Source organism: Rhinolophus sinicus, chromosome 3, assembly GCF_057876585.1.
Source record: "Rhinolophus sinicus isolate RSI-liver-muscle chromosome 3, RSI-T2T, whole genome shotgun sequence".
Classification (NCBI taxonomy): Eukaryota; Metazoa; Chordata; class Mammalia; order Chiroptera; family Rhinolophidae; genus Rhinolophus; species Rhinolophus sinicus.
In genome coordinates, this window is record NC_142503.1 from 129203765 (window position 1) to 129229642 (window position 25878).

General features: G+C 39.3%; 1 protein-coding gene and 1 long non-coding RNA gene across 2 annotated transcripts in view; one reads left to right on the top strand and one right to left on the bottom strand.

Annotated features, from left to right (window-relative positions):
• Positions 1 to 25878, top strand: part of LOC148758628 (uncharacterized) — a 438105-nt gene that overhangs the window by 402894 nt on the left and 9333 nt on the right. The gene's annotated exons all lie outside the window — the stretch shown is intronic.
• On the bottom strand, positions 12971 to 13961 carry LOC148758635 (uncharacterized). The gene is made up of 2 exons (XR_016020563.1): positions 13855 to 13961; positions 12971 to 13690 (listed from the first exon to the last, which is right to left on the bottom strand). It is a non-coding gene; the product is annotated as an uncharacterized LOC148758635 (long non-coding RNA).

Consider the following 25878-nt stretch of genomic DNA (forward strand, 5'->3'; position numbering starts at 1 on the left):
ATGAGGGGGTCCCCTCAATAATCACAATAGGTGACTATTCTTCCGGTGTTCTTTGATCATCTTACAGAACCACAATAGGTGAGTGTTGTTTAGGTGTTTTGTATCCCTCTTCCATCATCACTGTAGGTGACTCCTCTCCTGCCATTCCTTCCCTTGATTTTTTAAACCACTGACACCTGGTTTAGACTCACTGGATCTTTTCCTCACTAAAAATTTTTCAATTGACATTTGCTTTTTCGATGTTTTAAAATTTGTCTAAAGTGAGACATAGCATTGTCATTGAAAGTGTTAGTGCCATGACGTACAGCAACTTTATCAGGGTGATATTTTTCAACAAAAATTTGTGCTTCAATCCTTTTTGCATTAATTTATTTAATCAGTGCAGTAGAAACACTTTCTCTTCCCTCCTCCGAAGACAGTTCCTTAGTTGCCGCCTGTTGCTGCTCTGTCAGAATGTTTTATTGAAGTTCTTCTGTGGTGAGTTCAGACTTGTGGTCCTCACTGACTCCTCCACATCATCACTACTCACTTCCAAGCACATGGACTTTCCCAGAGACACAATATCCTCAACATAGGAGCGTCCTCTTCAACATCCTCAAATACACGTTCAGGGACAGCGTCTGGACACAATTTCTTCCATGCTGACTTCACTGTTCTGTGAGACACATCCCTCCATGCTTTGTCTATGAGATGTACGCAATGTAGGACATTGATATGATTCATCCAGAACTCTCTGAGGGTTAGCTCTGTGTCCGAGGTCACCTCAAAGCACCTGTGGAACAGTGCTTTGGTGTAAATCTTCTTAAAATTAGATATGACCTATGGTCCATGGGCTGGATGAGAGGAGTTGTGTTGGGGGGAAAACCTTTACATTGATAAAACTTAATTCTTCCATCAACTCGTCCTCCAAGCCAGAGGGCAGCATTATCCACAACAAGCAGGCATTTCACTGGAAGGTTTTTGTCGTGGAGGTATTTTTTTATACTTGGCCTGAACACTTCATGAACCCACTCAATACAAAATTGCCTGGTTACCAAGCTTTGCTGTTTGCCCTCCACATGACATGCAACTTACTTTTTATGACATCGTTTTTCTTAAATACCCTGGGGTTCTCAGAATGGTAGACTAGCAAAGGCTTCAACTTAAAATCCCCACTTGCACTCCCACAAAACAAAAGGGTTAGCCTGTCTTTCATGGGCTTGTGTCCTGGCAATGATTTCTCCTCCTTTGTTATGTAGGTTCTCTTGTCATTTTCTTCCAAAAGAGGCCTGTCTCATCACAGTTGAAAACTTGTTGGGGAAGGATACCCTCTGCCTCTACATAATCTTTAAAATCCAAAACAAATTGGTGGGTGTCTTCTTTGTTGGCACTGGCAGTTTACCCATGTGTTACCACATTGTGTTTGCCACTTCTCCTCTTAAACTTTTCAAACCACACTCTACTTGCCTTGAAACTATCACTCTCAGCCCTTGTTCCAGGGGTGTTTTTGATGAGGTCAGCATGCAAATGTAAAGCTTTTTCACAAATTATGATCTCAGAAATGCTGTCAGCGGCCAACTGTTTTTCATTTATCCATATGAAAAGCAATTTTTCCACTTCTTCAATTGCCTGTTTTCTTTGTCTTGTAAGTGTTTTAACACCTCTTGAAACATTGGCTCCTTCAATGGCTTTATTTTTTAAGATGGTACAATTTGTAGCTTTGGCAGTACCAAACTGTGTTGCCAGATCACATACACTGACACCACTTTCATGTTTGGAAATAATTTCCTTCTTCACCTCTATTGTTGTTCTGTTAATGCTTATCTTGGCTTTGCAGCTTTTATCCATTTCTCCCAGCAAGGGGTGATTGGCAGACATGAACTCTGTTGATTGCACACAGTCACAAAACTAATTGGTTGCAAGAGATCTACTTAGATTAGCTGAACACAGATTTATGCACTGGGTTCCACACAGTCACAAAAACAAATTGGTTGCAAGAGTGCTCCTGAGATGAGATGAGCACAGATTGATTGCACACAGTCACCAAATAAGCCCAAATATCACCTCCGTGTTGCGGGGTGCTCAGGACTCAACAGCCGACAGCTAGGCCTCAGGATCTTGCACTCAGCAGAAGCCACATGACATGTTCAACTTCTGAGGCATGTTTGAAAATTGAAGCATTTACTTTAGGTTTACAGCGTTAGTAAATCAAAATGTTCATCAACAGAGACATTCGAAAACCGAGGTACTACAGTAGAGACTTAAGGTTTTATGTGCCCCATCTCCTTTCTACTCCAATCTAGCTGGAATTTCTTAGCATTATAGTCTGTAAGAGTGTTTTCAGGTGTCTACTTCCTCAGAGAATATTTTAATTTTATAAATTAAGTAACATTATTTGATCCTATGAAATAAATTGTATTCTCATCATCATTTTATAAATGGGAAACTGAAGCATGGAAGGAAAGATGTAATTTATCCAAGGTCACAGTAAGTGACAACTGGAACTTGTCCCATTAGTGTGATTCAAGAATTCACATTATTAATCACTGATAATTTAGCATTATTTCCCTGTCGAGTAGATATTACCCTCACTTAACAGAAAGGTAATCAAGTCTATATGAAGCTAAATACTTTGTCCAAGGACACACAAGAATTAAAACCTAATTGTTAGACTCCAAACACACTTCCTCATGTTATCTATGATATTGTACTAATCTTTAGGAGTAAATGTAATTTCACTGAGACAAACAAACATTTAGGGTAAAACTCAGAAGAGAATAAAAACTAAAGAAAATCCTTAAGGAACCCAAACTCTGGAGGTAAGGCAGTAAAGAAGGTATCAGAGAATCTTCAAATGTAGTCCAGCGAATTATGTGGCAAATCAGAAATAATTTGGGTCCTGAAAGAGAAGGGAAAGGAGTTTTAAGAAGAAAGGCTTGTCTAACAGAGCAAATGCTGAAGAAATATCCAGTAAGGTGGTCACTAAAAAGATTGATTTTTAAGAGCAGAAAGATCATGATTTGGGTCTTTTCAGCAGAAACTAAACTGCAATTGGATAAGACATGAAGATGAGACAAGGAAGAATAAAATTTGGATATAGTAATCTCTTTCCAGAGGTTGAAACCTAAAGGGGAGGAAAGAGACGGTATTAACTAGACAAGGACGTTGAAGAGGGAATAGTAGGGCTTTTACAGACTGGGATATATTTACATGCTGTGGGAAGGATCTATAAGCAGTGAGTCAAAATTCTGAGGAGATGGGTAGGATTGGAAAATGGACCACAGGTAGAAGGACCAAGTTTGGTAGGACAAGGAACAGTTATTTCCAACTTAATTGGAATGAAAAAGGAAAGACTCATTTTAGATTTCATAAATATTCAGGGTATGAAGACCGATAGTTGCAACATCTATTGATTTGTGATGGACTCATTTTGTTCTGTTGTCATAAATAAGAGAAATTAAGTGCCTCCAAGGAGAGCAAATGGTGGAGATTCTGTGTTAGAAATTCTGAGAAGTGTGAGAAATTTTGAAATAATCACTGTAGAAAATGACAATGGGAGATGAATATAGAGAAAAATAATACACTCTTAGCAACACTGTTGTTCTGGTTAGTGTTAAAAATGACAACAAGTTAATGTGACATCAGTCTGATTATCTGGAACTGTGCTTATTAGACAAGGTATACATTATAAGATGCAGATAATGATTGGAAATTAATAAGATCACTGCTATGACTCAGAATTGGGGCCAGAACAATGAGGTTAATGATTAGAGAGTGACTGAAATAATGGGCCATGGATTTAAGTGTTACAGATAAAAGTAAAAGACAAAAAGCCTACGAGATATAAGACCAAGATAAAGGGACAAGGAGACTAAATGGTCATATATAGTGAACAAGTGCAGCAGAAGTAACTGTGTGGGACTTTAAGGATGAGAGTTTTTAAACAGGATGTAAGATTTCAGACATGGAGCAACATCTAACTGGAAAATTATCTTCAGATCTTCCCAGATGTGGCCATGGGTGTTAATGGCTAACGTGGATTCTAATTAACAGTCTTTAAAGTTGATGAGTTCACGCTGCTCTCTGAATTGTCCATGTGGACATTTAAGTCATGTAGTATTTAAGAGCTGTGTTAAACTCTTCAATATATAAGGCAGAGTGTTTGGTGTTGTATAGAGACGATAGTGAGAAAAGGGGTCGGAAGGAGTCGGGGTGTAACTCCTGGGCCTCAATGGTGCAAAGACAATAAATAGTCTGGGTTCTTATGGGCGGCTGCGTGAAGAGAATGATGTCCCTATCTCTAAATCTGAGATGACATGTTGAAGATGATGGAGATTAAAGAGCAACCACAAGAGAAAGAAACTGTATTCCAAACAAAGTCAGGTACCAGTTTAGGGCATGTGGAAGGAATTTTCACAGTGGCCATTGAATGTTTGTTTAGAATAGGATGGAGATTTAGAGACCAAAGTCGAAATATTTCCTTGGGAAGATCAGAGGCAGTTAGGTCAGTTTAGAAAATAAGAGTCAAATTCCTTGGTGAGTCATTCCTCTCTAGAAGGAGACTCATAGGTAGGACTGAATGTGCTTCCAAAGGTCTTAGTACAGAGGAGCGTGAGCACAATAAAAGCAGTTAGTGCTCAAGTCTCTTAGCAGGTGTCATAAATCAGTAAGTTGTGGCTATCCAGATGGATTCAGCTCTCATACACTACATTACATTACATTACATTACATTACAATGTTACATTACGTTACATTAAAAACTCTCCATGGGCTTCTATTTATAGATCGAAGCTTGTGGATGGAAAAAACGTTCTAAGGAAAGGACCCTCACAGTGTGATCTGATCCTAAATTCCTAACTGTGCAGGTCGTGGTGGGTGGTAATGCCCTGGACACATAACTTCTTCAGTAAAAGGTATCTTTGCCTTCAGCAAGCCCTGTCCATTGCTCTTGTACATCTAGGTTAATACATCTTGAACTAAGAAAAACCACTCTAAAGAGAGCACATCATCATGTTAACTATCCTGAATCCGATCCCATCCCTGCTTTTTCCCACCTTCATGCAATCTTCCTTAATTCCAAATGCATAAAAGATGCTGCAAACTGCCATTTCTTGAAGCACTTTTCCAAGTCTATTGAGATCTTGCTTCCAGTCATATCCTGTTTTGCTCAAATAAATTCGTATCAAATTTCTTTACAGGTTTGGACATTTCTGACATTGACAAGCTCTGGAAAAGTGTGTTGCTCCCTCACATCCAAGGCCCAGGTGCAGAGGGCACACCTGGAGCAGCATTCCTCAAGCCCTGGGATCACTGCACTCATTGCTTATAAATAATCGCGTGGGTCTCCGCAATGGAGGCTGTAATGTGCTGGAAGACTGTGCAATGTTTATTTAGATTGACTAGATCACCTATTTCCATCTGCTCATTTCATTCTTCTCTTTCATTTCAGTGTTTTCTCTATTTTTAGATTTTTGCTCCATGTTTTACTGCCACCATTAACATTATATTGATGATGCAATTTTTCTAAACTTTTGTTCTAATTACTAAAATAAATTATTTCCTGAAAGTTTCTCCTGCTCTTTATATTCAGGATATTTCCTTTCTCATGTTCACATACACTTATTTTGTTTCACAGTATTCTTATGTCTTAACTACTTGTGGTGGCAAGTTAATTTGAAAATCATTCAGGGTGTGGCAAATCATTTTTCTTCATAGATTAATATGAAGACCATGTGCTTATTCTTTTTCAGCCTGTTAATACGGTGTATTCCATCAATTGATTTCACATATTTAAGCTGCATTGCATCCCTAAAAACGAATCTATTTGTGTTTCTTGTATTATTATTTGTATATATTGATAAATTCTACCAGCTAATATTTGTTAAGAAATTTTGTGTCTCTATTCACGAGGGAAATTTCCCTGTAGTTTTCCTTTTTCTATGGTCTTTGATTTTTGTGTCAGGGCAATACAAGCTTGGTTACATTATTTTCATCTTTGTATTTTCCGAAGCAATTGTGTAGAATTCATGCTAATTCTTCAAACGTTTTTTAGAATTTTCCAAAGAAATCATTTGAGCCTGGAGATTATTTTCATTAAAATTAAAATTTCTTCAAAGACATTGTGATTTCAGCTTTCTCTGACTCCTGCTCTGAGGAGAGATAAGAAGGAGCTGCTCCTAAAGCCCCACAGCAAGGTTTGGGGACAGGCTGCAGGTGTTTCGAGAACACTGTGCCCCTGCACAGAAATAGGTTCCTTCATCTGCAGTCTGGGCCCCCACGATGTGCAGGGAGCTGTCCTTTCCAGTCTCTCCAAACTGAGCTCTCAGTCTTTCCTGCTTGAACATGTCTCCAGATGTGACCAGCATCATCAAGAGAACAGGACTTCCCCCAGGGCTTTGCTTATACCACTGCATGTTAAAAATGGTTGAGGAATTGCAGTATGTGGTGAAGTTCTCTCCTTCTTGTAGGAGCAGGAACTGAGGAAATTGCTTTAGTTCTTGTCCATTCACTTCTGTTCAGGAATAAAGTAAAAGGAGGCATCAGAAAAAGTCTGGTTATGTCTCTATTCTCTGAGCTACAATGGTCTCTCTCATACTTGCTATTATTCTTCTTTCCATGTTTCCCATCCCAACCCTTTCTATCTTCCCTCCTTTTCATATTTTCCTCCCCAATTTTTTCCTCTCAATCAGAAAATCTCATTCCTGCCTATGCCACTATGTTGAATTTTCTGGAAGCAATCAGAGAAATCTCAAACTCACGTGACACGTGCATCCATAAGAACAACAGTGGTACTATGAGTAGCATCTCCCTCTTCTTCCTCTTCAGAAAGAGTTACCAAATCAGACTGTGCCTAAGTGGGTTTTCTTTGTACAAGCTTCTTCTAGACCCAAAGAAATGTGTTCTACCACTGTCTTTTGGAAAGAAGGGGAAAGGGGTGACTGCAATTTGAGACAACCAATCAGACTTCTCACTATTTTACTCACCCACCTTCAGAGGAGGGTCTATGTTTGCAGATGCTGCCCTCTGGAGATGGGGCTGAAAAATAGCTGATTTTGTATCCTATTCCTTATACACAGCTTTCTAATTCAAGTGATATATACATATATATTTGTCAAGGTTTAGAAAGAAAGAATTTACTGATATCGTTGGGGGGGGGATAATTTGTCTTTTAAAAATGGATTGTGTGATTTAAAACTAGGGCATCAAAAAGAAATAAAAAGTTTCATTTGTCATTTCCAGTTTCATCCAGAATCATGTAGTGTGTGTTGGTGCTTGTGCTAATGGAACATATTAAGTCACAGACATTTTGAAAAATGTGGAAAAGACTCATAATTTATTTTTTAAGTTATTTTAAAATGTACCTCTTTCTCTATTCTCAGACACATTACCCTGGTTGTAAGTTATCCAATGTAGAGCTAATGTATACTGTCCCACTCTGTTACTTTTCCACGTGTCAGGGATTTAAAAAATCAATATAATTTGAAAAGAAATCTAATCTGTCAGATATTAATTTCTCTAAGAAAGCTTCCTGAAAACAGAATACTGGGTAGAATAGCTTTCTCTGGTTCCACAGAAATTCAGTCTCACTTTGCACAGCACTTACCACCCTGTATTGTAACGACCTGCTAATTGTCTCAGTTGGCCACGTGTACCTTGAAGGCATAACCTATATGATGCTCAAGAACTGTGCTGTCCATTGTGGTAGCTATTAGTCACATGAGGCTATTTAAATTTAATTAAAATTAAATAGAAATTTTAGTTTAGTTTCTCAGTTACACTAGCCACATTTCAAGTGCTCAATACCCACATATGGCTAGTGGCTATTGGACAGTGCACATATGGAACATTTCCATTATCTCAGAAAGTTTTATCGAATAGCACTCTTCTAAAATGTAGGGTCAATGAAAACAAGGAGTTTGGTTTGTTGTGTTTGCTGATGTATCACAAGTAATGTCCCTGACATATGGTAGGAAGTCAAAAAACATTTGTCTAGTTCTTATCATCATGTACCCAGAAATTCTCTAAGACCTGGTAAATAATGGACACTTAAATACTTGAATGATTTCAAAATACGTGTTTTTGCACATAAAATTTATGAGAGTTTGAACTTAAAATATTCCAAAACCCAATTTAAATGCACCCTTCCATGAGTGTAAAGAAACAAAGGGTGTTTGTAGCTTTTTATAAATCTTACTTTTGGGAGACTGCAATAATTTCCTGGTCTACCATAACAAATTACCACTAATTTGATGGCTCAAAACAACAAAACTTTATACTTACAAAGCTAGAGTTTAGAAGTCTGAACTCAAAGTGTCAGCAGGCCACACTCCCTCTGAGTGCCCTAGGGGACAGTACTTCCTTGCCTCTTCCAGCCTCCAGTGTGTCCAGGTCTTCCTTGTCTTGTAGCTACATAAGTCCAATCAATTTTTGCCTCCATTGAGAAGGTCTCACAAGATGCTGTCATCTGTGTGTCTCTGAAAAGGATACTTCTCACTGGATTTAGGACCCACCTGGATAATCCAAGATGATTATATCTGAATATGCTTAACTTAATTCAATTTGTAAAGTCTCTTTGCCCAAATAAATTTGCATTCAGTTTCCATGGAATAAGGTGGACATACATTTTGGGGGCCCACCATTCAACCCACTATAGAAACTCTAATGTCTTTGAAGTGTTGCCATAAAATGTGTTCCATAGGCTAAGGGTTCAGTTGACAAGATGGCCCCCTCAACTACCCACCCACCTCACCCCCACCCTATAAGTCAGATGCAAGCCCAACCCCATGTTGTTACCTGTACTTCTGACCAAATATATCAGCGGTTCCCAAAACCCCATCCTCAGGTTTCATTAATTTGCTAGAGTGGTTCACAGAACGCGGAGAAACATTTTACTTACAAGATTATCAGTGTATTATAAAAGAATATAACTCAGGAACAGCCAGATGGAAGAGACGCATAGGTCAAAGTATGGGGAAAGGGTGTGAAGCTTCCATGCCGTTTCCAGGCATCACACTCCCCAAACCTCCACGTGTTCACCAACCTGGAAATGCTCTGAACATGTTATTGAGCCAGAGTTCGTATGTCCGATGATTTGAAATGCTGAAACTGAAAACATCGGAGATTGGAATGAGGAAAGGTTTATTGATCAATAAAGTGCCAACCAAGAAGATGGAAGACCTAAAGGTGACTGAAATTATCTTGCTCGCTGGACCAGGTCAAGGGTTTTTAATGGGATAGTGGAAACTGGTTTGCGGAAGTGCTGGTGGAGCAAGTTTGAATTGAGGGCCTTGCAATAATTTGCTATTTATGGTAAAGAGGTGTCAATACCAGATCTTCCTGGACAGTGGACCCTTGGCTTCTGAAAGGGTTCCATTGTTCAAGTTCTAATTCTGTCCTTGTCTTTTGGTTCTGTGTGGAGGGGTGTGGAGGGGATAGTGTGCGAGACTTTGGTTCTGGGTGCAGCTAGATGTCAAGTTTCTCTTCTCTGACCATGCTTCAGCTGCACGACTTGTGGTTTTGCTCTGTTTTCTCTGGAAAGCAACTCAGTATCTCACTAAACAGGATAGGACCATTCTGAGCTTGTTGTGGGGTTACAAATGCTGTTTTGGAGGCGAGTTATGGAGGGTACATTAGATAGGCATGATCGATTAAATCATTGGCCTTTGCAATTAAACTCAATATCCAGTCCATTTCCCTTCCTTGGGAGTGAAGGGGTTGAAAGTTCCAACCCTCCAATCACATGACTGAGGCTTCTGGCTACCAGACCTCATCCTTAGGTTACCTAAGGGCTTTCCAAAAGTCACCTCATTAATATACAAAAGTTACCTTTATTGCTCTTCTCACAGGAAATTCAAGGGGTTTTAGGAGCTGTGAACCAGGAGCCTTGGAAGAAGACCAAATATAAGTGAGAAATATATTTTGGTCATCTGATAATCAAGCATATATTTTTCTTATAGTCACAATATCACAGGAGGCCATTGCAATCATCCAAGTGGGAGGTGTTCAATGGTGGAATTAGGAAAGCAGCAAGCATGGAGTAGAGAATAAGGAAACAGATATGAGTGCTCTTTGAGAGGTAACAATGACAGTACTTTGAAAATTATTGAATGTGTGTTGTGCTTCATTAGCATCCCGGTCCCCATCTGTCATAAGGAATGTGTTTATTCAACTAGCTCTTGCAGTAGTGGCTGAAGATGCTTCCAATGCTCCATACTGTCTGTATCCCATGCCCTTGTGTGCCCCTTCCACACTGAAACTGGGTTGGCACCATCACTAACTTTAATAAAGAGAATGTCTAAGAAGTAACATGTGGCAATTCTGAGACTAAACGTTAAGATGGCCTGGCAGCTTCCATTTTTATGATTTGGAAGTCTTGGGCCACCAGGTAAGATGTACAGCTTCACTTCTAGAGAGATCATGTGCAGAGGGAAGGAACAGGCCCTGAGAATACCTCAGGGGGAGGTGAGCCCAGCCATCTCAATGTGCCAGCTGAGCCCAGACTTCCAGACATTCCCACTGAGGCTCCAGATATTTGAGCTTTCGGGGTGTTTCAGTCCAGTTGAGCCTGCAGACATCACTTGGAGCAGAAATATCATGAGATAGTAAGTGGCAGTTGTTTGAAGCCATTGAGTTTTGCGGTGGTGTGTCAGGCAGCAAACCACAATGACACCGAAGTCCTTAGAAGATGAGTCTTATTGAGGATTGGCGAGAAATTCGCAAGAATAAAATTGTGCATTTCCCCTAGTCTGTCTCTAATAACTCCACCTGACACATGCACACCTATTTCAACAAACTTCTTTTTAATCAAATACAGCCTTAGCCTTCCTGCTGCGGCACAGAAGATGTGGTAGCACTGCTCAGATGTAACGAGACCCTGGGCCTCCACGGCACAGAAGCAGGTGGCTGATGCTCATGTTGGGGCCCTGCAACAAACAGGGAGATGTAAATTTTTCTTGTTCAAGTGATTTTTATATCTCACTCATTTTCTCATTCTATCTGAATAAACTCTAAAAAAAATAAGTAAATAAAAGAGGTGCTGTTCACAAGGGCATGCCTGTATCTCTAAATAATCAAAATTTAACAAACTTTTTAATTTCAGATCAATTTGAGAACTCAGAGAGACTGAGAATTTGGTCTATATTTTCTTGGTTACACATGGCTTTCATAAAGATATGAATATTTTTTTTTAATGACTCTGAATTCCAAACTTGTAATTTTCCCATGTTCGCAATAGACTTTTCATATTACATGCCACTGTATCCAGGAATTGGTTACATGTGTGGGAAGAGCTTTATCCCTCACATCGTAAAGCAAGCTAGGGGGTCATGGGAGTTGGAGTCATGGGCTAGTTTCAAGTAGAAGTCTATATGGGAGCGCTGTATAAATGTAATCAATTTCTATATGTCCTATTTTAACCACAGAACAAGCTCAAAATGGTTCTTCCATGTTTAACAAGATACTCAGGGTTTTTTTGGAGACAATATACCAAAACTGCAAATCATTCAGCGAAAGCATGCTCAGAGGAGAGAATTTGACCTTCAGCTTCATAGAGAAACAAATTCTTGCCCTCCTCCCCCCTACACACACACACATACGCACACGAAACCAAAGGACCAGGACAGAACCGGAACTTGAACACTGGTTCCCTTTCAGAAGCCAAGGGTCCTTTGTTTAGGAAGATCCGGTGTTGATACCCCCTTAACCTAGTCAAAAAACAAGATGGACTTAAGGCACAATGAGGTCTCCCATTTTCTCAATTGGCATCCTCTCCATCAATAAACTTTTCCTTACTCCAAACTCTGACACTTGTGTTTTGGTCTTTCAAAGTGTCAGGTACATAAATTTGGGTTTCGGTTACACCATGACATGAAAAGGCTGTGAAACACCGTGTTGCGGCGATGCACAAATGAGTCAAACTTTGTCCTTGCTTTTGTTCTGTGACTTTTGTTTCTACCTGTTCAGTGTTGGCTAAAGCCATGGGATCATTACAGGAAATATTAGAAATTCTCCCGTTGATCTTTCATCCAGTAGTGATTTGGGAAGTAGGCCAGCAGCAGGAACAGTGACGGCTCTTCTTTTGTGTTGTTTTACTTCACCAACACTAGTTTACAGTGAGACATAGGTTCTCCTCTCTCAGTTCTGTGCTATACACTTCTAATTCGACACATATTCAAATAATATAACAGATTAAATCATTCCAACTCTTATGGTCAAACAGATTCAATACTATCTTATGAATGATTTTTATTTAAAAAAATCATCCCATTTGTATCTCTTAAATGGGGTCCAGTCTAAGGGATTTGTATACAATTCAATATTGTTTTCAAAATATGTGCTATTTTTTCCTAAACATGTGATAATGACAGCAGTGTAATTTTTAATGTGTGTGAGAGAGAGAGAGAGAGAGAGAGAGAGAGAGAGAGAGAGAGAGAGAGAGAGAGAGAGCAATAACAACATAATTTAGGAAAGCTGAACAGGAGCTGGATAAGTAGTTATTAATGTAGATGTTGGGAAAGCTGAAACTCTGTCTATTAGATGAAGAGGACCAGAAGAAAGTTAAATCATGTTACCAAAACCCACAAAAGCCCCAGAATTAGTAGCAACTAGAGTACCAATGGGGTATTATACTGATAGATAGTTTGGAAATCGCAAAATGAACACAGCACCACATACTTGGCTATCCTCACATACCTGGAAATTATAAATGAAAACACTTAGATCATAGACTTCAGTTACTTATTCAGTATCACCACCACGGTAGAAACTGGAGGATAGATCAAGTTTAGTAGTGAACTTCTCCTATCAATGCTTCTTTCAGTATCACAAGTGATTTTTAAAAATGCAAATAGCCACATATAAGAAGAAGTTAAATACAGATGTTCGTGTAGGGTGCAGGTTGAACTAAACCAAAACTAAAATCTCCAATGAGTAAAATAAGTCAGCATTGCCTGTCCTGCTGTGAAACATGCAGGATTCCATGCCAGGTGTGTGAGAAGAGGGCATATCCACATGTTCCATTCCTGCATGTCAAGAAATATGTGAGAAAGATTAGCCTTAGAAAGTAGCAACAATGAGGGGTAAACATTACCCTAGTTTAACCAGAGTAGTTCGGAAAGGTCTGAGTTCCCATCTAGTTCATTGGGAATCCTGCCAAAGAGGAGGCAAGGGATCTGACTGTACGGCTAATACATTGGTGGGAGTCGAGCTTAGTAGTGTTCACTAAGGGTCCAATTAGTTCAGGGACCTACAATGACTAGAATGCTTGTTTATCTGTGTTTGCAGTTCCTCCTTGATTATTGAAAACACTGTAATTCATTGGATGTGCCTTTTCCACCCCACACATGGCTTTCCATCCACACAGTTACCAGATCAGCACCAGCCATGGGTTTGCGTATGGGCTGCAGGTGCCTGAAGAGCACTGTGCCAACGGCGCAGAGGTATGTGGCTGAGTCTTCAGGCTGGGATCCTTTGATGTACAAGAAGCTGTAACCATTCTTAGTATCGAGAGTGGCTTTAACTCGTCCTTTCTGCTTTTCATCTCCATTTAAACTAATTACAAACAAGATCTTGGGGTTTTTTCCAAGTTCCCATCTGTACCAGTGTAAAGCAGTAAAAGCACTGGAAGGGAAACGGCAGGTGAAGTTGGTGCTCTTTCCTTCCTGAACGTGCAGTGACTGAGGACTCTGTTCCACGTTCGATGCACTGCTCACTCCTGTTGAGAAAGACAGTGTCAAACAGAGAAACTGGTCTCTCTGCAGTTTCATTTTCTTCACACATTCCCCAATAAAACCTAGAGGTGCCTGATTCCCCATCGTCCACCTTCCCCATCAACCACCCCAGACTGTTCGGAATGTCTTCAGCAACAAAAGGACTTACTGTCAAGATGAAGCCATAGGATTAACAGCGAGGCTGGCAAAAGATACTTCTCCATTTATCCTCCCCAAGTATCCTCAGCAGAATACGTTCTGCAACCCTGATCTGTGCAATATTCTGCTTCAGAAAACAGGATTCTGCACCTGGTTGCCCAGCCAATCAGAGAGACAAACTATGCAAATGTCCTAGAAACACACCAATCAATTCTGCCCTAGATTCAGTTACCTGTGGTTCAAAAGGAAAGATGAAATGCTGCTTTCTTGAGGCCAACTTCATCAACATTGAGGAAATCCCCCCATAAGTTCACAACACAAAGGGATGACAATCTTTCTGTAGTGAGCTGCCTGATCGTGAACTGCTTTTAAGTTTAGAGAGAGTTGCAGGTGGGATGCAGTCTGTGATGGGAAAAGCACTTTGGTTAGGAATCTTTTAACCAAATTTTGCAAAAGAATTTGCAAAAGAAATGTTTTAAACTTTCAAATCACCCCAAATTATAAATGTGCACACATATTATGTTCTAAACAATCTTTTGGTATGTGTATGTTATTCTTATACAAATTCATGCACTTTACAACCGAAAACAAAAGATCAAAGAGATGAATTAACTCAAGGTGAATTATCTGGTATACTAAGAAGTGGAACATACAAGATCTGACAATTAAGTTCGTGAACTCATCCTATAAAAAGTGCTACATACCTTAATGCTGAATATCACTATGATCACCTTTGAAGCACTCCCCTTGGAAAGCTATGCACCGATGCCAGCGCCTAGTCCACCCTTGAAAGCAATTTTAGAAGTCTTTCAGGAAAAGCCATCAGAGTTGTCATTGTATTATCTTTGATGTCCTGAATGTCATCAAAATGTCTTCCTTTCAATATTTCCTTTATGTTTGGGTAAATAAAGGAGACACTGGGGGCCCAGGTGAGTAGGGAGGGTGTTCCAATATAGTTATTTATTTACTGGCTAAAAACTCCCTCACAGACAGTGCCGTGTGAGCTGGTGCACTGTCGTGATGCAAGAGCCATGAATTGTTGGTGAAAAGTTAAGATCGTCTAACTTTTTCACGCAGCCTTTTCAGCACTTCCAAATAGCAAACTTGGTTAACTGTTTGTGCAGTTGGTACAAATTCCTAATGAATAATGCCTCTATTCGCTGCAAATAAAAGTTACTGTAGTTAATGTTTAAGACCCATCAGAAACACCAAGTTGAGATATTGCTTTAGAATCACAATTGCATTGTTACTGGGGTGTACATTGGTCATTTTTCTGTCAAAAAGAAGAAGTCGCTTTCTTCTAATTATTTTTAAACTTTTATTAAAGTATAGTTGACATATGATAGTGTATCAGTTGTACAATGCAGTGATTCGACATTTGTATACCTTATGATGTGATTACCACCATATGTCTAATAACCATCTGTCACCATACAAATTTATTATGATATTATTCACTATATTCCCTGTCCCGTACATTACATCCTCATGACTTACTTAATTTATAACTGGAAGTTTATACCACTTATTTCCCTTCACCTTTCTCTCCCATTCCCCCAACTCACACCCCTGAGGCAACCAACAGTTTGTTCTCTGTATCTCTAATTGTTTTTTACTATACCTTTGCCATTTACTTCAGTTTAATGAACTGGGGATGTAGCAGTTTCATCAACTGAAGAGTACTAGAATAAAGCTGCAAACTGATTTATGGATGTACTCTTGTACTAACCATTCCTAGCTATGGTCTTTAGGAAAACAGAATAACCAATGAGAACTATGATACCCTCAGTCTGATTTCTTCCATTTGTCCCTCCATGTGGACTCTCTTCTTCCCCCCAGTGCTTTCCCTGGGGAGCTATAGACCCATAATTTTCAATTAAAACAGAGAGCTGCATTTCCAGAAGTTTGTGTTATAGCAGAGGAATCTTGTTCTCCAGTGCTTGTGGGACATGTTCTGGAAAGGCAGCAGAAGCGGTTCTGTGAGGGGGTGAGGTCGTAATCATTGTTTATGACAAGAGGTGTGTGAGCAGGAGCTGGAGGAATGCCACAGCAGTGTGACTGGGGCCTGCAGCAGAGGCTTTGTGTGCAGGCAGCAGGTGCCCCCAAAGCACTGTGTCCCCGCACAGAGGTAGGTGCCCACATCCCCAGGCTGGGCTGCAGTGATGAGCAGGGACCTGTCCTTTCTTGCTTCACCAAACCGTGCCGTTAGTCTGGTCTGTATATTCTTCTCTCCACCCTTAGCCAATGTCATTAAGAGGACAGGACCTTTCCCAGGCTCCTGTCTGTACCATTGAAAGGTGGTGAAAGTGCTTGAGGAGTTGCAGTACACAGTGACACTTTCTCCCTCCTGGGTGCTTAGAAACCGAGGCCTCTGCTCCAGCTGCTGGCTGCTCTGCCCTGTTCAGAAACAAAGCAGAAGACACTGGGAAGGGAATTAGGGACTTTTTCCCAACCTGAAATGTTTTTTCCTCCCTCCTTCCTCCCTTCTCCCTCATTCTCCCCCTTTCGTCCTTCCTTCTTTAATTCTTGCTCTCACTCTGCCATAAAATAAACTGTCCTCAAGTGTTTTCCATCCCCTAGGATTTCCTCTTAATTTAATTGGGGACTTCTCAAACTCACATGCCAGTTGAATCCAAAAGATCAACACCAAGAATTTCAGGCACATCTTTTCTTCCTGTCACAAGGCAGCCCTGGACACTGACCTCAGCTACTCTAGACTCATCTCCTCCTGAAAATGGCTCATCTGGGCTAGAGTAACACTCGCCACCCACGCTGATCTAGTAAAAGGCAGAGGCCTCTGTGTGGCAGCCAATGGAATCATTCACTCTCTACTCCCCTCCCTCCAACCTCTAGCTCTGCTTTGACTTGGGAAAGGATTCTGCCTTTTGAAATACTACCCTCCTGTGGAGAGATAGAAAAGTGATTTCCTTTCAATAATGCTTCTTCACTCTGACTCCTTCCCTGGCTACACACCAGTGCTGATGAGGGTTGGTGGAGAGAAACGAAGTTTTAAGTGCCAGTTCTGCCTGTGTGAGCCTCTTCTCAGAGCCACAAAGCTCTGCAAGGTAGCTTAGGACTCATCAGAAAAGATAGAGTATTCAATATAAAAACAATTTAACACAAAGTGATTTGTTGGAGGAATAAAATTCTGCCTACATGATTTGATGTTGGAGTCAGACGTACTTAAATTAAAGCTGTATCATTGCCATTCACCAGCGAGGCCATTTCAAACCATTTATTTAACCCATTCACATAGTCGATTTCTATTCAGTAGAATGGGGTTAAATTACTTATTGCATGGTTTATGTCCTGAGTTTACACTGAGACTGCATATATAAACTCGATTGTGCGTCCATCCACCTATTTAGATGATTTCTTGAAACTTATCACTATGCTTCCCTGTCCTCCGCAACAGGCACACAGGAAAGGGCCCAGCTGGGTCCTTTTCCAGAAAAATCCAAACACTCTTCACCATCATCAATCCCATTCCCATATTTTTAATTCCCATGTTAAGATCTCCCAGGAAAGAGCCTGCTGCTATTGAAGGTGACAGTGGGAGAGATAAAAGTCTCAAGAAGCTGGTATAGGCTGAGGTTTTAATGAACTGAAGCTCACACAACACACGAGATTTGGGCACGAAAGCTTCCAGTGTCCCCCTTCACATAGAGTCTCACCCATTGAATAATGGAAAAAATCTACCTAGCTTCATTCCTCTCTTACCAACTGGCTTACATACAGTCTTGAGAATAAAGAGAAAACTTTGCATATAGTTGGTATAGGAATAGAAGAAAAGATGTTGTGATCCCAGTGAATAATCAGGGCTGTGTCAGGACAGAAGAGAAAAGATTTTCCATTTCATCAGTAAAAGAAGTAGCTGTAAAGAACAAAACACTTATAACCCTGTAGAGAGATGTGGACCAGATCTAGGGCAGTAAATCAATGAAAGTTAGAGAATGTTGTGCCAGGTTCTCCTGATCGAGTCTGAAGCCCAGTATTCAACAGGCAACAGGGAGGTGATCTATCTGTGTCATTGGAGATCTGAACAGATATGTGTTCTGTTGTTTCAAAATACTTCTCTCTGCTTTCTGTCTTTCCCTCTACTCTTCTTCTACCCTGTCCATCTCTTACTCCTGATACATGTATACAAGAGAATACACCCGTCATACTATAAATTGAAAATACCTGGCTTAAAATTATAACCAGGAATATTCAGAACTCAGTTTACTCTCCATAATGTACTAGATGTGTTGATCATGGACAAAACCATCTGTTTTGTAGGCCTCTATTTCTTTACCTATATGAATTCATTAAGTGTTTATACTGTGTTGAATCTGAGTTAAACTCTTAAAAGATATTTTCTTATTTAATCATTACAATGACTTCTGAATGATTATTGGTATTAATATGCCAATATACAGATGATAAAACTGAGGTTAAAATATTGATAAACTTTTTTACTGTAACTCAGTTGATGTCAGAGTTAAGAGTTGCACGTATGTTTATCCAATGCATAAACCTACTCTCTTCCATGACTTATTTATTACATAGCTTTACTTAGCATGGATTAACCTAATTTCCATATTATGATTATAATTAAATTGCATAATATATGCAAACAATCTTGTATGATACATGCTGCATTGGGAAGCATCAAGACAAGAAAATTGAAGAGAGCCGGCAAAGCCAGAAAGTAGGAAATGATTGAGCTGCTCATAGTAATTATTTTCTATGAGATGGAGCTCATAAAATTGAATTTTCTTTTTTCTTTTTAGTTCCTATATGAAAATTAATTTTTTAAAAGTTAATAGACTTAAATTTAGAGCAGTGTCAGGTTTACAGAAAAACTGAACAGAGAATTCCAATCTACTCCCTCTATAGCCATCCACAGGAAAAAAATTGATTTTTACACTCTCATAGATCAAATAGAATACAGAAAGCCTGGGTGTTTTTGTTCTATCATATTCTGTAATGCTTCTGACAGATAAATGAGATATCAGCATGTGGTTTGTATTCAGATGTTACAATGAGATGAAGTCAGCGAAAAGTAAGGAGAAAGGTGACGCATTGCAATGGAGAAGGGCTACATTCTTCTCATCCACTGCATTCTGTACTCATTGGCTCCTGGGATGCTAGTCTGGCTAATGGATGGCCTAGCCTGAGTCACGGTTGACTTTCTTGTGGTCGTCCCTTCTAAGGCTGAGGGAAAGCCCAGTGGCATTGTTCCATTTAACTATTAGTGATGTCCCACCTTGTGAGAAAATATGTACATGTCTTGTAAGGAACCCTACAATGTCCTAGTGTTATTCATTATGTGTACAATAGCATTCATTTTGTGGCAGATCATCCTTATAACTGATAATTTTTTTTAATGAAGAAATAAAGTTTTCCTGTACTATTTCTAAGTTCATTATTATGACATAAGGCTCATAACCTGCTCCAGAATTGTGGCATATGATATGAATAGCACTGCTCTCAATTGAATCTTTGAGCCCAGGAAAGCAACATAAGTTGTAAAGAGCACAACGTTTTGCAGCTGGGGACCTGGTACAACAACAGCAGAAAATACTCATTTGCCTCATAGACCAGTGTTTCCTGGATGGTTAATATTTTCTTTTTTATGTAGGTTGTCATCACCTGGGACACACCCAAGGAGTAGATGAGTTTACTGATTTGAGACTTTTTGCTTTTTCTAATGTAAATATTTACTGTTATAAACGTCGTTCTAAGCATTGCTTTATGTCTTTTCTGTTGTCGTTTAGTGGAGTGTTCTATAAATATCAATAAGATCAAAATGGTTCATAGTGTTGTACAAATCTGCTATATTCTTCTTGATGTCTGATTACTTATTCTATTATTTGTTGAGCACGAAACGTTGAGGTCTCCAAGTGTAATTGTAGATTTTTCTATTTTTTAAATTTCAGTTCTAACAGTTAACTTCAAGTAGTTTGAAGTTCTGTTGCTAGATGCATGCACACTCACATGGTTATGTCTTCTTGGTAAATTGACACTTTTGTAATTATATAATCTCCCTCTCAATTTCTGGTCTGACATTAATAAAACTCTTCAATATTAGTGTTTGCATGGATATCATTTTCCATACTTTTATTTTTAATCTATGTCATTATATTTAAATTGGATTTCATGGAGACAGTATACAGACAAGTTTTCAAAAATAAAAAATCATACGAATAATCTCCGTCTTTAAATTTGTTTGTTTAGACCATTTATAATTGATGTAATATTGACATAGTTATATTTTGGTCTATCATTTTATTAGTCTTTTTTTCTTTGTGTGCTCTGTTTTTGTTCACCAATATTCTATTATAATTTGTCTATTTGCTACTTGACCATTTCTTTTTGTCTTTAGTTTCTAGGGGCCTTTTAATGATTGCAGTATGACTATTACCTTAACATTCACAGTCTATTTAGAGTTATTATTTCAGTGTTTGAAGCAAAAGAAGAAATCGTACAATTGTATAGGTTATTTTAGGCTCCCTACTTTACGTTATAGTTGGAGGTGTCTTTCATCTTCACAGTTGAAGACTCCACCAGGCAATGTCATACTGATTGATTTCAATAATTGTACATCTTTTAAGTAAGACGAGAAAACTTGTTTCTTGTATTTTACAATATATAAGAGCATTTGTTGATGTTTTCATCTTGAAATTCCTAATTTTCGTCTAGTATCATTTTCCTTCAGCTGAAGAACTTTCTTCAGGATTTATTTTGGAGTAAGTCTGCTTACAATGAATTCTCTCCATTTTCCTTCATTTGAGATTATCTTTATTTTAGCTATAATTTCTGTAGCAAACTTTCACTATGAGAGAATTCAGAGTTGACTGTTGTTTTTTTTCTATGAGTACTTTAAAAATATAATGGCAGATATATCACGTAGACTCTTGCAGGCCAGTGTAAAGACTTTGACTTCCATTATGAGAGAAATGGGAATCTATTGCAAGGATTTGAGTAGGGCAGTGACATAATGCGACCTATGTTTAAAGGATCTCATTGGCTGCTGTTATAGAGTGAACGTTTGAGCCCTCCCCTCCAAATTCATACGTTGAAACCCCACCCCTCTATGGGATGGTATTAGGAAATGAGGCTTTTGGGAGATAATTAGGATTAGATGGGTTCGTGAGAGTGGAGCTCACATGAATGGGATTAATGCTTTTTTATAACTCCCAACAGAACTTTTTTTTTTTTTTTTTCTCCTGCCCTCTGTCACATGAAGATACAATGAGAAAGTGGCAGTCTGCAGCCTGAAAGCAGGCTCTCACAAGAACCCAACCGTGCCGGCATCTGATCTCATACTTTTAACATCCAGAATTGTGAGAAATAAATTTCTGTTTTTTATAAGCCACCCAGTCAATGGTAGTTGTCATAGCTGCCCAAACTGAGGAAGACACTGGTGCGTTAGGAAGGGACTATAGGAGAACAAGCAGGGCAACCATTAGAATTCTCTCAGAATAATTCATTTCAGAGATGAGGATGGCGTGACCAAAGAGATAGCAGTGGAGATGGCAGACGTGGTCAGATTATGGCTTAATTTATAAAGATAGGGCTGACTGATTTTCTTAATGGATTAGATGTAAGCAGAAAACTAAGAGTCAAAGACATCTCTGACGTTATTACTAGAGATACTGAAAGAATGAAGTTGCCATCAATTGAAAAGTAAAAAGTAGTGGGAGGAGCATGTTGGAGGTGAGTTCAGAAGGTGAAAGATCAGAAGTTCAGTACTGGGCACAATAAATTCGAATCCTGACCCTCTAGCCCACAGTACCTCCAAGGGGAAGGAGAATACGGTTACAGGTCTGTCTGTTCTGGATCTTGTCTAACATGACCCATTAGTAAAAGAAGGAACATGTTAAAGTTCCTGTTTTTTCTCAGGAGCCAAGCAATACCTAGAGCTCTGCGCCTCACCCTGCTCATTTTCATCAAGTGAGAGACCTTGCTATAAACAGGTCAGGCTGTGTCCTTGAGTCTCTGAAAACTCCAGTGTCTCAGGAGGTTTGTGTTCAGCTCCCCCTGCAGTCTCAGGCACTGTGTCACTCACAGCACAGAAGTAGACGCCCGAGTCGCTCCAATGGGCTGATGATTTCTTCAGGTGGAACGTGCTTTCACTTTTCTTGAATTCAGCCTGGAAATCTTTGATGCCGTTAACCAGGGTATTCCCTGCAAAGTACTTGAGAAGAAGCTGGAGGTTTTGACTGGGGTATTGGACGTACCAGAAGAGAGAAACAGATGCACCATAGGTATAGTTGCACCTCAGCTCCAGAGAGGTTCTTTCAGAGACAGTGATGTGACCATCAGGCTGGCTCACTGACTGGGCTCTGGTTCCTCCTGCAACATCAATGCGGAGTTAGTGAAACTAGGACAGACCTACCTCTAATGAGACTGTGTCTCTGGTCAGATTCTAGTCAAAGCCATATCCTTCCATGGAGGCAGAAGCAAGGAATACAGTATTACTTACTCACTGTGAAGAGCATTCCAAGCAGCAGAAACATCGCTGAGAACATGCCTAGACAGTGAGAGAGCTGAGCTGTATTCTGGACGATCTCCCCTGAGGAGCAGGAAGGAATGTGACCAAGTATGCTGAGTCCTTTTAAATGGGAAAATCTGAGATTCAAGAGATCCTTTTTAGGCAAGTTCTAGAGGCTGTTAGTAAAAGGTGCTTCCTTGACAATGACTGCTCCTGGTGTTGAGTCTGCTCAGAATGTGCACCTCAGTGAGCTCTGAGGTAAAGACGCTCATAGGAGGGAGGTAAACTTTTATTAACCAAGACATTTCCAGTTTATGCAACATCGCCCTCTGGCGGTCAAATATAGAAACAAGTAGAGTTTTAAGATTTTTTGTGCCCCATCCCCTTCCTGCTCCAATCTAGGCTGGAATTTCTTAGCATTATAATCTGTAAGAGTGTTTTCAGGTGTCTACTTCCTCACAGAATATTTTGATTTTATTAATTAAATAGCTTTATATGACCTATGAAATAAATAATATTAGCGTCATCATTTTATAAATGAGGAAACTGAGCATAGGATTAAAGATGTAATTTATCCAAGATCACAGTAAGTGACAACTGGAACTTGTCCCATTAGTGTGATTCAAGAATTCACATTATTAACCACTGGTAATTTAACACTATTTCCCTGTCGAGTAGATATTATCCTCACTTAACAGAAAGGTAATCTATGATATTGTACTACTCTTTAAGAGTAAATGTAATTACCTGAAACAAACAAACACTCAGGGTAAAACTCAGAAGAGAATTAAAAAAATCCCTAGGGAACCCAAACACTGGAGGTAAGGCAGTAAAGAAGAAATCAAAGAAACTTCAAAGGTAGTCCAGAGAGTTAATTGGCAAATCAGAAATGACTCGGGTTTGAAAGAGAAGAGAAAGGAGATTTAAGAAGAAAGGCTTGTCCAACAGAGCAAATGCTGAAGAAATATCCAGGAAGATGATAACTAAAAACATTGATTTTTAAGATCAGAAAGATCATGATTTGGGTCTTTTTAGCAGAAAAAGTAGGATAAGACATGAAGATGAGACAAGGAAGAAGAAAATTTGGATATAGTAAGCTCTTTCCAGAGGGTGAAACCTGAAGGGGAGGAAAGAGACTCGGTGTTAACTAGACAATGATGCTGAAGTGAAAATAGTGGGGTTTTTACAGACTGGGATATATTTACATGCTTTGGGAAGGATAGATAAGCAGTGAGTCAAAGTTCTGAGGAGACGGGTAGGATTGGAAAATGGACCACAGGTAGAAGGACCAAGTTTGGTAGGAGAAGGAACAGTTATTTCCAACTTTATTGGAATGAAAAAGGAAAGAATTGGTTTAGATTTCGATAACTATTCAGGATGTGAAGGCTGAAAGTTGCAACATCTATTAATTTGTAATGAATTCTTTTTTGTTCTGTTATCATAAATAAGAGAAATTAAGTTTTTCCCAGGAGAATGAATGGAGGAGATTCTGTGTAGAAATTCTGAGAAGTGTGAGAAATTTTGAAATAGTCACTGTAGGAAATGACAATGGCAAATAACTATAGAGAAAAAGAATACACTTTTAGTTAGCAACACTGTTGTTCTAGTTAGTGTTAAAAATAACAACAACTTTCAGGGACACCAGTCTGATTATCTGGAACTGTGCTTATTAGACAAGGTATATATTATAATAAGATATATAGTGATTGGGAATTAATAAGATCACTGATATGACACAGAATTGGGGCCAGAACAATGAGGTTAATGATTAGAGACTGACTGAAATAATGGGCCATGGAGTTTAAGTGTTACAGATAAAAATAAAAGACAGAAAGCCTATGAGCTATAAGATGACAATAAAGGGGCAAAGAGGCTCAATGGTCATATATAGTCAAAGAACAAGTGCAGCAGAAGTAACTGTGTGGGACTTTAAGGATGAGAGTTTTTAAACAGGATGTAAGATTTCAGGCGTACAGCAACATCTAACTGGAGAATTATTGTCAGATCTTCTGAGATGTGGCCATGGGTGTTAATGTGTAAAGTGGATTCTAATTAACAGTCTTTAAAATTCATGAGTTCAGGCTTCTGTCTCAATTGTCCATGTGGACATTTAAGTCCTGTATATTTAAGAGTTGTGTGAAACTCTTCAATATATAAGGGAGAGTATTTGGTGTTATATAGAGACGATAGTGACAAAAGGGGTAGGAAAAAATTGGGTTAAAAGGCATGGGCCTCAAAGGTGCAAAGACAATAGATAGTCTGCGTTCTTTTGGGCGGAGTGTGAAGAGAATGATGTCCCTATCTCTAAATCTGAGGTGACCTGTTGAAGATGATGGAGATTAAGTAGCAACCACAAGAGGAAGAAACTGTATTCCAAACAGTCAGGTACCAGTTTAAGGCATGTGGAAGGAATTTTCACAGAGGCCATTGAATGTTTGTTTAGAATAGGATGGAGATTTAGAGACCAAAGTCGAAATATTTCCTTGGGAAGATCAGAGGCAGTTAGGTCAGTTTAGAAAATAAGAGTCAAATTCCTTGGTGAGTCATTCCTCTCTAGAAGGAAACTCACAGGTAGGAATGAATGTGCTTCCAAAGGTCTTAGTACAGAGGAGCATGGCCACAGTAAAATTAGTTAGTGCTCAAGTCTCTCAGCAGGTGTCATAAATCAGTAAGTTGTGGCTATCCAGATGAATTCAGTTATCTTACACTACCTTACACTGTATTACATTACATTACAATGTTATGTTACATGAAAAAGTCTCCATGTGCTTCTATTTATAGATAGAAGCTTGTGGATGTAAAAAGGGTTCTGTGGAAAGGACCCTCACAGTGTGATCTGATCCTAAATTCCTAACTGTGCAGGTCGTGGTGGGTGGTAATGCCCTGGACACATAACTTCTTCAGTGAAAGACATCTTTGCCTTCAGCAAGCCCTGTCCATTGCTCTTGTACATCTAGGTTAATACACATTTGAAATAAGAATAACCACCCTCAGGAGAGCACATCATCTTGTTAACTTTCCTGTAATCCAATCCTCTCCTTCCTTTTTCCCACCTTCTTGTAATCTTCCTCAATGCCAAATGCATAAAAGAAGCTGCGAACTGCCATTTCTTGAAGCAGTTATCTCAGTCTATTGAGGTCTTCCTTCCAGGCATTTTTGCTAAAATAAATAGCCAGTAATTTAGCAAAAACAGTAATAGCCAGTCTCCTGAACTTACACCATGCAGTGAGTGTTGAGTAGACATTTGTTTCCTGTGCTGTTATTCTGTACATACTGTTTATTAATTTAATGACCCTTTCTTTCAAACAAGTATTAAGTGTACTTGAAAAGTTTTGATTTGTAGAGGCGGCCGGTTAGCTCAGTTGATTAGAGCACAGTGCTCTTAACAACACGGCTGTCAGTTCGATCCCCGCATGGGCCACTGTGAGCTGTGTCTTCCCCAACTAGATGGAAACAACTACTTGACTTGAAGCTGATAGGTCCTGGAAAAACACACTTGAAAAGTTTCGATTTGTGAAGCTGCATTTCTTGAGCTCCAACCTGGTTCATTTTTTG